The 13,719-nt window shown below is 32.4% G+C and overlaps 1 protein-coding gene across 3 annotated transcripts in view; it reads right to left on the bottom strand.

Annotated features, from left to right (window-relative positions):
- The window catches only part of LOC135125162 (uncharacterized), a 486,443-nt gene that overhangs the window by 179,046 nt on the left and 293,678 nt on the right, over nt 1-13,719 (bottom strand). The window lies entirely within an intron of this gene.

Genomic DNA, 13,719 nt, shown 5'->3' with positions numbered 1-13,719 from the left:
GTACTTGCCAAGATAAAACTGATTTTTTCAAATGACACATCCTCCAAGAAAATAGAAGGCAGGTGGGTGGGGCTAGTACTTGATAAGATAAGACTGTTTTTGGCAAATGACATTTTCCAAAAATATAGAGGGCGGGTGGGCGGGGCTAGCATTTTATAAGATATGACTGATTTTGACTTTTTTGACATTTTCGACCGTTTTTAACCTTTTTCAAAAATTAGCTAGACATTTTCTTGTAAACTTCGACATCCAGAAGTCGTTTCGGCGTCGTTTCTGTCGTTCTTTCAAAATCTGTAATTGTAATATAGCAATTTTTACAGTTCCAGTAGCAAATAGTATAACAAAAAATTTACATTTTCACATTCTAGATTCTATTAGTTTCGACTTCCACTCCATAGGAGAACATGATTGCCGTTTTATATGTTGGTTTTGACGAAAGACCCGATCAGTGTATGTATAGGGAATTAGAAAGTAGTGTACCAACTCTATGATACTTTGTTCTGGACCATTTATAGAGCAGAGCAAATCAATTTAAAAATTCGTTTGGGCCAAATGTAGAAGATATAGCTCCTCAAAAATTTTTTTTTGCGAAATTTCACCATATTTTAATTCATTAGTTTGTATTGGGTAGGAGAAATCGAAATGTTTGTTTCATCTATCTAAATCGATATTTTGTTTTTGTAAGTGGAAATTGACGAATGAATTTTTCAACGATTTTCCTCGAACTTAGGATTGTGAATTTAATCATGTATCATTGAGTTGGTGCGTCATTTTTTGAAAAATAGTGCGAAAAAACATATACAGGATATCTATTTTTTCGATATATTATTTTCGACATATATTTTCTACATTATTGTTCTATATGTAAATGTAGTTTATTTATAAGTCTTGTTTTTTCTTTTATTATAGTTTATTTAACCAAATTTATTCCATTTAAGATACAGATGATGTCTATTTATATAACGATATGTCCAAAAATAATTTTAAAGATCAGTCACCCCGGCGAATAGCTACTCTCATGTATTTTATGACTACTGAAGTACGAAGAAAGTTGATCTCCGATTTCCGTTTTCGTATGTCTCTCTATCGTCTGTCTTTGTCGATTTCCGTTAGACAAATCATCTCCGAAACTACTGAACCAGCGTTCAACATCATTTAACTACTAATAAATAATTTTACTGAAAAATTTGCTTGACTTGTTTCGACCTCTTTAGGTCATTTTCAGAGACTTCGAAAAATGTCTTCTAAACGAGAGTACATGCAGATTAAAATGTATATTAAAATGTATTTATTCACTACGTTAAATTTTAATAAGCTGTTAGTTTGTTCGGTATTTCCAAGTTAAACTTTAATTTAAATTTTCATCTGTACATGAATAATTCGATGTAATAATGAATACCCTGCTGAGTTTTTAAAAATGACTCAAGAAAACTGAAACAGGTAAATTACCAACAATTTGATGACGTCATGTCCATATTTTGCTTAGCAGATACGATGGAAATTATATAAAATAACACACACGTTCACTGAAATAAGTAAGTCAGTCGTAACCTGATGATTAAGGTTTGAAATTGAGAAATAGGAGCTCTCCCTGCGTGGGTTCGAAAACCACACCTGTCGACTTGGTTTCTCTAAAATACTGAATTTGTTTCATTGTTTGAGTTCAGGTACAAGAGAAAGCAGTTTGAATAATTTTGCACTGAACAAATTAATTAATATTTAAAGAATAATGAAGAAAAAGAGTTCTAAATAACAAAGCAAACAATAAAATAAAATAAAATAATCCTGACACTGCTCGCCGAATATTAAAATATTAGCTTCCTTAAGCTCTTGTGGTTCGTTCCCTTTTTGTACTTTTTGTTATTTCACTGCTCGAAATTTGATGAAATTTTGTCCAAAAAATGTAGAATGGAATCAAAATTTCACAATATTGTCATTCTGTTGTATAAAATCCATGTAATATTCCTGTGTATAAAATGCCTGAAATATTAAGTTCCTCAAATAGCGTACTCTAAAAATTTCATCGTTCAGTATTCCATATTTCCAAGATACCGATTTCTTGAGCAGAAATTTCTGTTCCTAAAATAAGCCTTGATCGTCGAATCCGCGTCAACAGCGCTTCTGTTCTCGTCCCTGTGTCTACCTTTGTTTGGCTTTTCTCCCACCGCCAACGCTACATTTATGACTTTCGTGTCTTCCGCCGAACATGACCACATCCTCTTTGTCTGTGAAAATGCTCGTTTTGGATTCTCTGTGCCTGTCACCGCCACCCACTTACCCATTTAAAATGCACACGGACCGCATGCTCTGTGCTCCCTCAAAATTGCATTACTCTCAGCTGAAACATCCCGCTCCAATGAGCCGGTACCACAACTGCTGAAATTCAGCAAAGTAGTAATTTTCAGTTTCAAGCTGTACACAAGCAATAAATTAAATGGCCGCTCCACTCAGATGAGATTTCTCGAGTTAATGGGCGCGCAACTTATATGAAACCTCCCCCGCCTCCTCGAAATACGCAGAAAAGTGTTGTTAGTACGTAATGGGAATTTTATTTTATTATTTTGGCAATAATGAAAAATTTATGGCGGAAGAAGCAAATGTGTCTAGATATCGAGCAATAACGCTATCATGTTTGGTATAGGTGCGGCCATAAATCATGGCATATAAGTGCAATAAAGTTGATACTAGAAATTCTTAAACAGCAGTAAAATTATTTATGGCACTTTCTGAAATAAAACTCCACAATAATACTGCAGCTCTCAAATCATTATGTGACGACAGGAAACTGTCAGCTGGAATTTTTAATATTTTCGTGTTATATTTGGACTGATTGAGATGGAAGCGTAGTAAAATCGTCTCCATGGAAAATATGTCAGCTTTTATCGTACAATCTTTCATTAAAAATACCACGATTCAAGAGGGCAAGTGATTATGTGGCCAATGCGGACATAAAATGTTTTGTTCGAATTCCATTTCTCGAATGCGGTCATAAACTTTCTAAGTTATGTTCATTTATTGCGAGCCGCACTGATTTATTCTAAACAGATTGGAATAGCTAGACCAGGAAATTTTTCTGACTGATCAACTCAGTACTAGTCAAATTTTACCGCTTATTTGTGCATCCAATTGAATTTTAATTCGCCTTTTGCGCTCTCTAGTTTTCATTATAAACCCCTTCATGCACACGGCCCCATCGATTTTCCTCTTACTTCGTGTAAAAGCAACCGGCGTGATTGAACCAAAATACCAGAATCCGTAGAAACGTAATGCATGCATTTGACATGAGATAAACCTCAAGCTGAGTTGTTTTAGGGAGATGGGGAAATGCCACAAGGCATATGGAAGAAACTTGTCGTGACAGTCATTCCACATTATCGCAAATTATCACGAAGGTGTTCGATGCGTCTAAACCTGTCGGAAAAAACGTCAACACGTTTTCACTAGTAGCGCGAAATTTTCCATTCGGTGTATAAATCCATACAACAATCTCGTAGGTATCACGACGGATTTGTATGTACATACGTGATGTTTTTATTGAGTCTATTACACTAACCGAAATGATTTTATCGCATTTGATTAAATGGTTGTTGCTACACCAATCGATAAAAAAATTACTGAATAAAGAAAGGTAGTGGCGACATTAAATGTGACCGGATTCTCAGTTGATAAAAATTATAGTGCATAGTTGTCGTCTGTGTTCATTAAATCATTACTCATCCCCTGAAATTAGCCCTGATTCACTTTGCCGCATCTGTGTATGATTTAATTTGGGTTTAATTGACGCTTCTAGGTGACGCCTCTTGATTAAAAATGGAATATAGGCGGTCAACTTGGCCACATTCTGGCTTTATTGAATATCGCTGGTTTTATTTTCGAGCGCAGAGATTTGTGAGAGCTTTAAAGCTTTACCCGCGATAATGGCAAATGTCTATCGATGAGATCTACACAAGCCTTCTTCACACACTCCAGAAAGTGTATTTGTTTAGAGTGTTTCTCTGGCATAAAAATTATGCCACATGTTTGGTTGTCAAGAGGTAAATTCGCACAAGTTTCGGTGTCCGCGATGATCTGTTTGGAAATAAAGCACAGTTGGCTATGCGGATAAGAATTTTTGACTGTTACTTACTACAAAACTATTGCTTCCTTATTTTTTTTTAACGATGTTAAAGTTGCTTGGAGTTCCAAGATTTGTGATTATTTTCCTAATAACATCCTAAATAAACAAGGAAAGCGAGTTAATTTGAGAAAAATTACCGCTGGTAAATTGATGCTTTAATTTTTGCTCAAACCTATTACTGCCTTGTACCTTGACTCATTATTTGTATAATGTTTATATATAAAATTTTTCCACGAAATTTGAAAAACAAATAATTTACAAATTACTATCCCGGCGCCTCCACCATTTTTATCAAAATTTTAAATTAATTAAATTGTTCCAGAAAAGGTTCTATCTCGTCGGAAATTCTCTCAAGAACAAGATTCTGTACTTATTTTCGTTGTATCTCTTCAAAAACGTGCTTGTGTTAGAAAACATTTTAGTTTTTGGCTCCTTCCGAAAAGGATTCGTTTGTTTTTTGTTTAATTCAGCAAGTTTTGTTGCTTGGTTTCTTATTGGGTTCCTTAGGTTATTTTATTTTAACAAATGTAATATTTCTGCCAAAGGTATATAATTTAAGATAAAACGTTTTTCGCAATTCGTGAAATAAATAATTTTATAACCATTCACTTTCCCATGCCTGAGAATCGAGGATTTGTTTGGTTTCCTTTTAACGCCAGTAATAAGGAAGAAAAATTTCTTTATTTGGCATTTTCTTTCAAAAACTTGGCGTTTAATTTTTGTTCAGACCCACCACTGTCTTGTTCCTTGGCTGATTATTTCAAGATATTTGAAGAAATGCATAATCGTTACTAAATTAATAACCATATATAAAATTTGTGTTTGAAATTATAAAAACAAATAATTTACAAATTACTGTCCCGGCGCCTCCACCACTTTTTAACATAAAATTTTAAATGCTTAAATTGCTCCGGGAAAGAATCTATGTCGTCGGAAATTTTCTTCTCTTTCTCTTCAAAGACGTGCTTGTATTGGAAATAATCTTAATTGTTGACTCCTTTCTGAAAATAGTTGTCCGTAATTCGAGAATTAAATAATTTTATAATTATTCTCGTTCCCACTTCTACCACATTTTTGTCTACAAATTGAAACTGGCTAAAATTTATTTTAAGACAGGATTATTTTAAAGGAAGTTGTCTGAGGATCAAGGATTTGTGTTTGTTTCAATGGTAACGTCCTTGATAGAACAGATAAGTGGGTTTGTTTGGGAAAAATTATTCTTGGTGAAATTTTTTCGAAAAGTGGAAGTTTATTATTTTTTTCAAAGATTTTACTGTTTCGTTCCTTGGCTGATTATTTCAAAATAAGTAAATAAATGCGTAGTAACTGCTAATTACACAATTTTATGTCAAATTTCTCTAGAAAATGCGAAAAACTAGTATAAAACAAATTACTATCCCGGCACCTCCACCATTTTAATTTAAGAAATTTAAGCTACCTCTGTAAGTTGATCTGGACAGGGATTTATTTTGTCGGAAATTGTCTGAATATCTAGAATCTGAGCCTTTTATGTCGTATCCCTTCAAAGATATGCCTGTTTTGAAAAAAAGCTTAGTAGTTCTTATTTGAATTATTACAAATAGATTTGGACACTCGACAAAATACAAATTAATTTCCATCTAATCAGATAAGCCAATGAAATTCAAAAGTGGAGGTGGATGGTGTTAGTTTTAGCTTTTTGTGTAGATTACTAGATTCCACTGTTATTTAATATAAAATGCACTTTACGTCCAATAAAATGAGTGACCACAAAGAAAACCAGGTGGGTGGGCGGGGTCACTTTAAATTATCTGAGGATCAAAGATTTGTGTTTGGTTTCTTGGTAACGCCAGTAATAGGAAAGAAAAGTGACTTTGTTTGGAAAAAAATATTGTTGGAGAAATTGTTTCGAAAAGAGGTAGTTTAATTTTTTTTTTTAATTCTAAATTTATTCTTTGGCTGATTATTTTAAGATAAGTAAAAAATGCGTATTTACTGTTAAATATGTAATTTGATATAAAAGTTTTCTACAAAATCCGAAAAACCAATAATTTACAAATTATTTTCCCGGCGCCTCCACAATTTTTGTACAAAAATTTTAAAACTGTTTAAATTGATCAGGAAAAGGATCAATCTTGTCGGAAATTTTCTCAAAATCAAGAATCTTTGCTTATTTTCGACCTATTTCTTCAAAGATGTGCTTGTATCGGAAAAAATCTTAGTTATTGGACTCCTTCCGAGTAATTCGTTCAGTTTTTGGTTAATTCTGGCAATGCTTTGTTGTTTCATTTCTAGCCCGGTTTCTTTTGTAAATATTTATTGTATTTAGATCAAGTTGTTCGCAATTCGGCAAATAAATAACTTTGTAAACATTCACTTTCCCACTTCTTTCGCATTTTGTCCCAAAATTTGAAAGTTACTAAAATTGTTCCGAAGCTCAGAGGATTATTTTAAAGGAAATTGTTTAAGGATCAAGGATTGGTGTTTGTTCTGGTAATGCCCTTGATAAGAAAGAAAAATAGCTTAATTTGGGAAAAATGATTGTTGGTGAAATTGTTCCCAAAAATTGGTCGTTTCTTTTTGATTCAAAACTTTTACTGCCTAGGTCCTTCGCTAATGATTTCAAGATATTTAAAGAAATGAATCATTACTTCATTGTTAGATATATATATATATAATTTTGTATAAAATTTTTCTTCGCAATTCCAGAAACAAATAATTACCAAATTATTTTCCCGGCGCCTCCACCTTTTTTTCCCAAAAGATTAAAATTGCTTAAATTGATCCGAAAAAGGATCTATCTTGTCGGAAGTTGTCTCAAGATCAAGCATCTGTGCTTCTTTTCGTTATATCTCTTCAAATACGTGCTTACCCTAGAAAAAGTCTTAGTTGTTAGACTCCTTCCGAAGAGAGTTCGTTAATTTTTTGTTTTGTTACCTGGTTTCTTGCTTAGTTTCTTATTTCAATATATTTAGACAAATGTATCACTTCCATAATACATAATTTCAGTAAAAAGTTGTTCGCAATTCGTAAAACAAATAATTTTCTGATCATATACTTTCTCATCTCTTCCGCATTTTTCCTGAAATTTTTTAAGTTGCTAGAATGGATCCGAAGATTGATATACTTTAAAGGAAATTGTCTGAGATCAAGAACTTGAGTTTTGTTTTCCTTATAACGTCTTTAATAATGAACAGTTTTTTGGTTTATTTGGGCAAAATTATTGTCGATGAAGTCGTTCCGAGAAGTGATGTATTACTTTTTATTCAAATCTACTACTGTCTTGTTCCTTGGGTGACTATTTCAAGGGATTTGAAAAGATATACAATCATTACTAAATATATAATTTTATATAAAATTTTTCTTCCAAATTCCAAAAGCAAATATTTAACAAATTATTTTCCCGGCGCCTCCACCATTTTTGTTCAAACCATTTTAAAACTACTTAAATTGACCCAGAAAAGGACCTATCTTGTCGAAAATTTTCTCCAAATCAAGAATCTGTGCGTATTTTCAAAGATATGCTCGTATCGATAAAAATCTGAGTTACTAAACTCCTTCTGAAATAATTAGTTCATTTTTAGTTCAATTCTGGCAACGTTTTGTTCGATTTTTTATGTCAACATATTTAAAAATGTATCTATTTCTGCCAGAATTTTAGAAAAAAAGTCGTGCGCAATTCTTCTTCATTTTTCTCTCGAAATTTGTAAGTTGCTAAAGTTGATTCGCAGAGAGGATTATTATAACCGAAGTTGTTTAAGGATCAAGGATTTGTGTTTTTTTCGTGTAATGCCTTCGATCAGAAAAAATAATGGGTTTATTTGGGAAAAATTTTTGTTGGTGAAATTATTCCCAAAAATTGGTCGTTTCATGTTCATTCAAACCTTCTACTGCCTAGTTCCTTGGTTAATGATTTCAAGATATTTAAAGAAATGCATCATCACTTCATTGTTAGATATATAATTTTATATAAAATTTTTTTTCGTAATTTCAGAAACAAATAATTAACAAATTATTTTCCCGGCGCCTCCACCATTTTTCACCAAAGTTTTAAAATTGCTTAAATTAATCCGAAAAAGGATCTATCTTGTCGGAAATTGCCTCAAGATCAAGGATCTGTGCTTATTTTCGTCGTATTTGTTCAAATACATGCTTGCCCTGGGAAAAGTCTTTGTTGTTGGACTCCTTCCGAAGAGAATTCGTTAATTTTTTGTTTTGTTACCTGGTTTCTTGTTTGGATTCTTATTTCAATATATTTAGAGCAATGTACCACTTCCAAAATGCATAATTTCTGTAAAAAGTTGTTCGCAATGAAACAAATAATTTTCTGATCGTACACTTTCTCATCTCTTCCGCATTCTGTCCTGAATTTTTTTAAGTTTCTAGAATGGATCCGAAGAGTGGAATATTTTAAAGGAAATTGTCTGGGATCAAGAACTTGAGTTCTGTTTTCCTGATAACGGCTCTAATAATGAACAGAAAATCAGTTTTTTTGAAAAAATTATTGTCGGTGAAGTTGTTCCGAGAAGTGGTGTATTAATTTTTTTTCAAATCTAATACTCTCTTGTTCCTTGGGTGATTATTTCAAGGGATTTAAAGAGATATACAATCACTACGAAATATATAATTTTATATAAATTTTTTCTTCCAAATTCCAAAAACCAAATATTTAACAAATTATTTTCCCGGCACCTCCACCATTTTTGTTCAAAAAATTAAAACTTACTTAGATTGATCCGAAAAAGGACCTATCTTGTCGGAAATGTTCTCAAAATCAAGGATCTGTGCTTATTTTCGCTGTATCTCTTCAAAGATATGCTCGTATCGATAAAAATCTTAGTTATTAATCTCCTTCTGAAATAATTCGCTCATTTTTAGTTCAATTCTGGCAACGTTTTGTTCGATTTTTTGTCAATATATTTAAAGAAATGTATCTATTTCTCGCAGAATTTTAGATAAAAGTTGTCCGCAACATGCTTATTTTTGTCTCGAAATTTGGAAGTTGCTAAAGTTGATTAGCAGAGGGGATTATTATAACCGAAATTGTTTAAGAATCAAGGATTTGTGTTTTTTTATGGTAATGGCGTCGATAAGAAAGAAAAATGAGTTTATTTGGGAAAAATTATTGTTGGTGAAATTGTTCCGAAACCTGGTCGTCTCATTTTAGTTCAAAGCTATTACTCTCTTGTTCGTTGGACAATTATTTCAAGATATTTAAAGAACTGCAACATCACTTCATTACTAAATATACAATTTTATACAAAATTTTTCTTCTAAAATCCAGAAACAAATAATTAACAAATTCATTACAGTTCCATCTGTCCACATTTTTGTCCTGAAATTTGAAAGTTGCTAAAATTGATCCGCAGAGAGGATTATTTTAACGGGAATTGTCTGAGGATCAAGGATTTGTGTTTGTTTTCCTGGTAACTCCCGTAATGACGTAGAAAAGTGGGTTTATTTGGGAAAATTGTAATCACTACTAAGTATATAATTCATTAAATATAATTAAAAAATGTGTATCCCGGCGCCTCCACCATTTTTAAATTAGACACAATTAAGTCCACATAGACAACTACTTTTTGCCTGAAAATAATCCAAAAACCGCTCTTTCTGTACATCGAGTCCCCGTTTGAAGTATTATTCCAACAATTACTGTTACGCGACCATTACTTAACTTTCCCTGAAAAATAAATCACCCACGCAATGAATTTTTCCTCCATCAACATCGCCACTTGTTCCGCTTGCGTCCAGCGCGTACTCTTTATTTAATCCGACGTTGCTGTAGCAATTTGACTAATTAGAGTGGACGTGAATATTGGTGGCTGCGGTGAAATTCGTTGTGCCGCTTAAGTATTCCGGTTGCGATTCCGTCGTCAACTATTAATGCCAGAGAGCACACCAAACGCACACGTAGATACCCAAAGTTATTTGCGGTGATTTGCATTATTCGTGTGAATATGGATTTCGCATCGATCTTAGACGTTGAAGGAAAATCCTTTCAGGATCTGACACCCGTTATGTAAAAAATGTGTTTTTTCTCGCCCTCCGGAATAAGTGTCCTATCGTCTCAAGGACGCCATTTTCGACCCGTCGTGTTCTATTAAAGTTCCTGAGAGCTTTCTATTGTTGCGACGAATTATGCCATAAATTATTTAATTCGTGGCTAAACATGCATCGATTTACAATTAAGGGGCTGAGGTATGCGCAAACATGCAGGAGTGTGGGACTTGGAACGGCCACTCGTAAAACAAATATTGAGTTACCATCCAGGTTCGTGGGGTTATTGTTACCTACATGTCAGTAATTCTATCTTTTTTTTTTTTTTGTTTTCACTTTCAATAATTTTATTCAATTTCGTTTGGAATTCGTATAATAATCACCTTAATAGCGATTTGGACTCTAGAGAGAGCGTCTCGCTCCTCCCCAGATTTTCTAAAAATAACCTATTCCGCAAAATGTATCACGTAACCAAACGTCCTGTCGGACCCTTTTATGTTTGAAGATGTAATTTCAAAGCGTTCTGAAAGTGGGATGAAAAACACTTTACTCATCCCCCTGTTGAGAGCTTCTGAAGTTCTGTCTGAATTAAAACATGTTATCTTCGTGTGCAGGTGTAATCAGAAACCACGAAACTTGGCGTAAGGTGAGTAAGACAGTGGACGAACAGAACAGAGTTTCGTATCTTGCGAACTCCTGCAGGGTTTGAGTTTACGGGAGTACGGCATTGTTTTTAGTTTGTGTGTTGAGAGCTGAGTCACGCAAGATTCTCTGATACAAAATCTGAGTGGAACGCAACACATACGCTTTTTATTTGTACGTGATTTATATTTTTAGAACACAAAATGTAAAAATATTTTAGAATTATTATTCAACGGATTGTTTCTTTTTTTTAAGAAAATCGTCGACTATTTTAGGAAACCCAGCTTCGGCTGCTCCATTGGTTGTCGTTTTTTAAAAGAGCACGCAGTAATCGATAAAAACGCAAACAATGACGTCATAAAAGGCACGTCACGGGCCTCCTTCAAGAAAGTTATGCGTGTTTATAAGAAAAAACTTTGTTTCATTGTGTTTTAAGAGTTTATAACGGGAGATGTTATTGGAGTGTAAAGTTTTCACAGCCGTTTTCCACGTTGTGAAGGATTTCCGGATGAAGTCGTCGTCTTGTTTATCGTTTGGTAGGCTTGTTCGACAACCGCGGCATCACCTGGAAACTTTTGACAAATTTGAGATGATTGCTTAAAAAATATTTGTACTGTTAATTCATAGTTAAAGAATAACCAACAATTAAACTTAGATTTATTTAACGATATTTCGAAGAGATATCAGTTGAGTGGGGGAATAAATAAACAAATTTTAATTAGCGTTTACGTTCGCGATAATCTAAAGTACATCGAAATTTCAAAGTAAACGGTTTGCAGTTCCAAGGATTATCTGCCTAATAAAATCACGAACAAACAGAACGTGGAAACGAAAAATTGGAATTCGTGTATTACAATCTCAAGTTACTGAAACATTACCTCACGAAATTTGCTTTACATTTGTGATGTATTGTTTATAAATGTATTATTTCGGTTAATAATTTCATAAGAAAACGAACAAAAGCAGGTTTATATCAGAAAATCTGTTGTTATTATATTGCTTGAATCCTTTTCTCATAGTAAAAGATGTGTGTAATATGTTATAAATTATTATTTTTGTGTAACATTTTCTTTACATTTCATGTTGTAAATAACTTTAAATTATCCATGATTTCACTATTTTGGTAAAAAACACAAAATTGTTAAAGTTGGTTCGAAAACAGTTCACCTTGGCTGAAATTTTCTCAGGATCTCTGCTTATTTCCTTCATATCTTCTCAAATAACCGAGAAAAGCAAGTTTAATTGGTAAAAGTCCATCTACTTCGAATTTTTCCAAGAAAAGTTCACTTATTTTGTGTTTAAAATATGAAATTATCATGCTTCTTCGTCGCTAATTTCAAAAGATTCAAAGAGATGTATAATCCAAAAACATGTGACTTTATGTAAAAGAGTGATTAAAATTCGCGAATTAAATCATTTTGAATTATCCATTTTTGTGGAAAAATTCAAAATTATTTTGATTGGTCCAAAAATGTGAGTAAATATCTTATTGGAAATTTTCTCGGAATCAAAAATGAATTCAAAAAAATATGTAATCGGTGCTAAAATATATATTTTTATGCAATATGTACTTTGAATTTCATCTAATAAATAATTTTACAGAATCCATGATCCCACCGCTTACACCATTTTTGCCTTTGAACACGAAATGATTTAAGTTGATTCGAAAACAGTTTACCTTGTTGGAAATTTTCTCAGAATTAAGGATTTGGGCGGATTTTCCTCATATCTTCTCAAATAACCGAGAAAAGCAAATTTAATTGCTAAAAGTTCATCCACTTGAATTTTTCCAAGAAGAGTTAGATTATTTTGTGTTTAAAATCTGAAATTATCATGTTCCTTCGTCGCTAATTTCAAAAGATTCAAAGAAATGTATAATCTCAAAAACATGTGACTTTATGTGAAAGAATGATTAAAATTCGCGAATTAAATCATTTTTGAATTATCCATTTCTGTGCAAAAATTCAAAATTATTTTGATTGGTCCGAAAATGTGAGTAAATGTCTTATTGGAAATTTTCTCGAAATCAAAAATGGATTCAAAAAAATTGATAATCGGTGTTAAAATATACATTTTTATGCAATATGTCCTTTGAATTTCATGTAATAAATAATTTTACAGAATTCATGATCCCACCGCTTATACCATTTTTGCCTTTAAATATGAAATTATTTAAGTTGATTAAAAACAGTTTACCTTGTTGGAAATTTTCTCAGAATTAAGGATTTGTGCGGACTTTCTGCATATTTTCTCAAATAACTGAGAAAAACAAGTTTCATTGCTCAAAGTTCATCTACTTCGAATTTTTCCAAGGAGAGGTCGCTTATTTTGTGTTTAAAATCAGAAATTATCATGTTTCTTCATAGCTAATTTCTAAAGATTCAAAGAAATATATAATCTCAAAAACATGTGATTTTATGTGAAAGAATGTTTAAAATTCGCGAATTAAATCATTTTTGAATTACCCATTTTTGTGCAAAAATTCAAAATTATTTTGATTGGTCCGAAAATGTGAGTAAATATCTTATTGGAAATTTTCTCGGAATCAAAAATGGATGCAAAAAAATGTGTAATCGGTGCTAAAATATATATTTTTATGCAGTATGTCCTTTGAATTTCGTGTAATAAATAATTTTACAGAATCCATGATCCCACCGCTAACACCATTTTTGCCTTTAAACACGAAATTATTTAAGTTGATTCGAAAACAGTTTACCTTGTTGGAAATTTTCTCAGGATTAAGAATTTGCGCGGATTTTCCTCATATCTTCTCAAATAACCGAGAAAAGCAAGTTTAATTGGTAAAAGTTCATCTACTTCGAATTTTTCCAAGAAGAGTTCGCTTATTTTGTGTTTAAAATCTGAAATTATCATGTTTCTTCGTCGCTAATTTCAAAAGATTCAAAGAAATATATAATCTCAAAAACATGTGATTTTATGTGAAAGAATGTTTAAAATTCGCGAATTAAATCATTTTTGAA

Source organism: Zophobas morio, unplaced genomic scaffold (genome assembly GCF_036711695.1).
Source record: "Zophobas morio isolate AGI-343-1 ecotype UQ-CSIRO unplaced genomic scaffold, CSIRO_AGI_Zmor_V1 ptg000002l, whole genome shotgun sequence".
NCBI classification, from domain to species: domain Eukaryota; kingdom Metazoa; phylum Arthropoda; class Insecta; order Coleoptera; family Tenebrionidae; genus Zophobas; species Zophobas morio.
The sequence above is the reverse complement of the archived record's forward strand: the minus strand, read 5'-3'. Positions and strand labels throughout refer to the sequence as shown.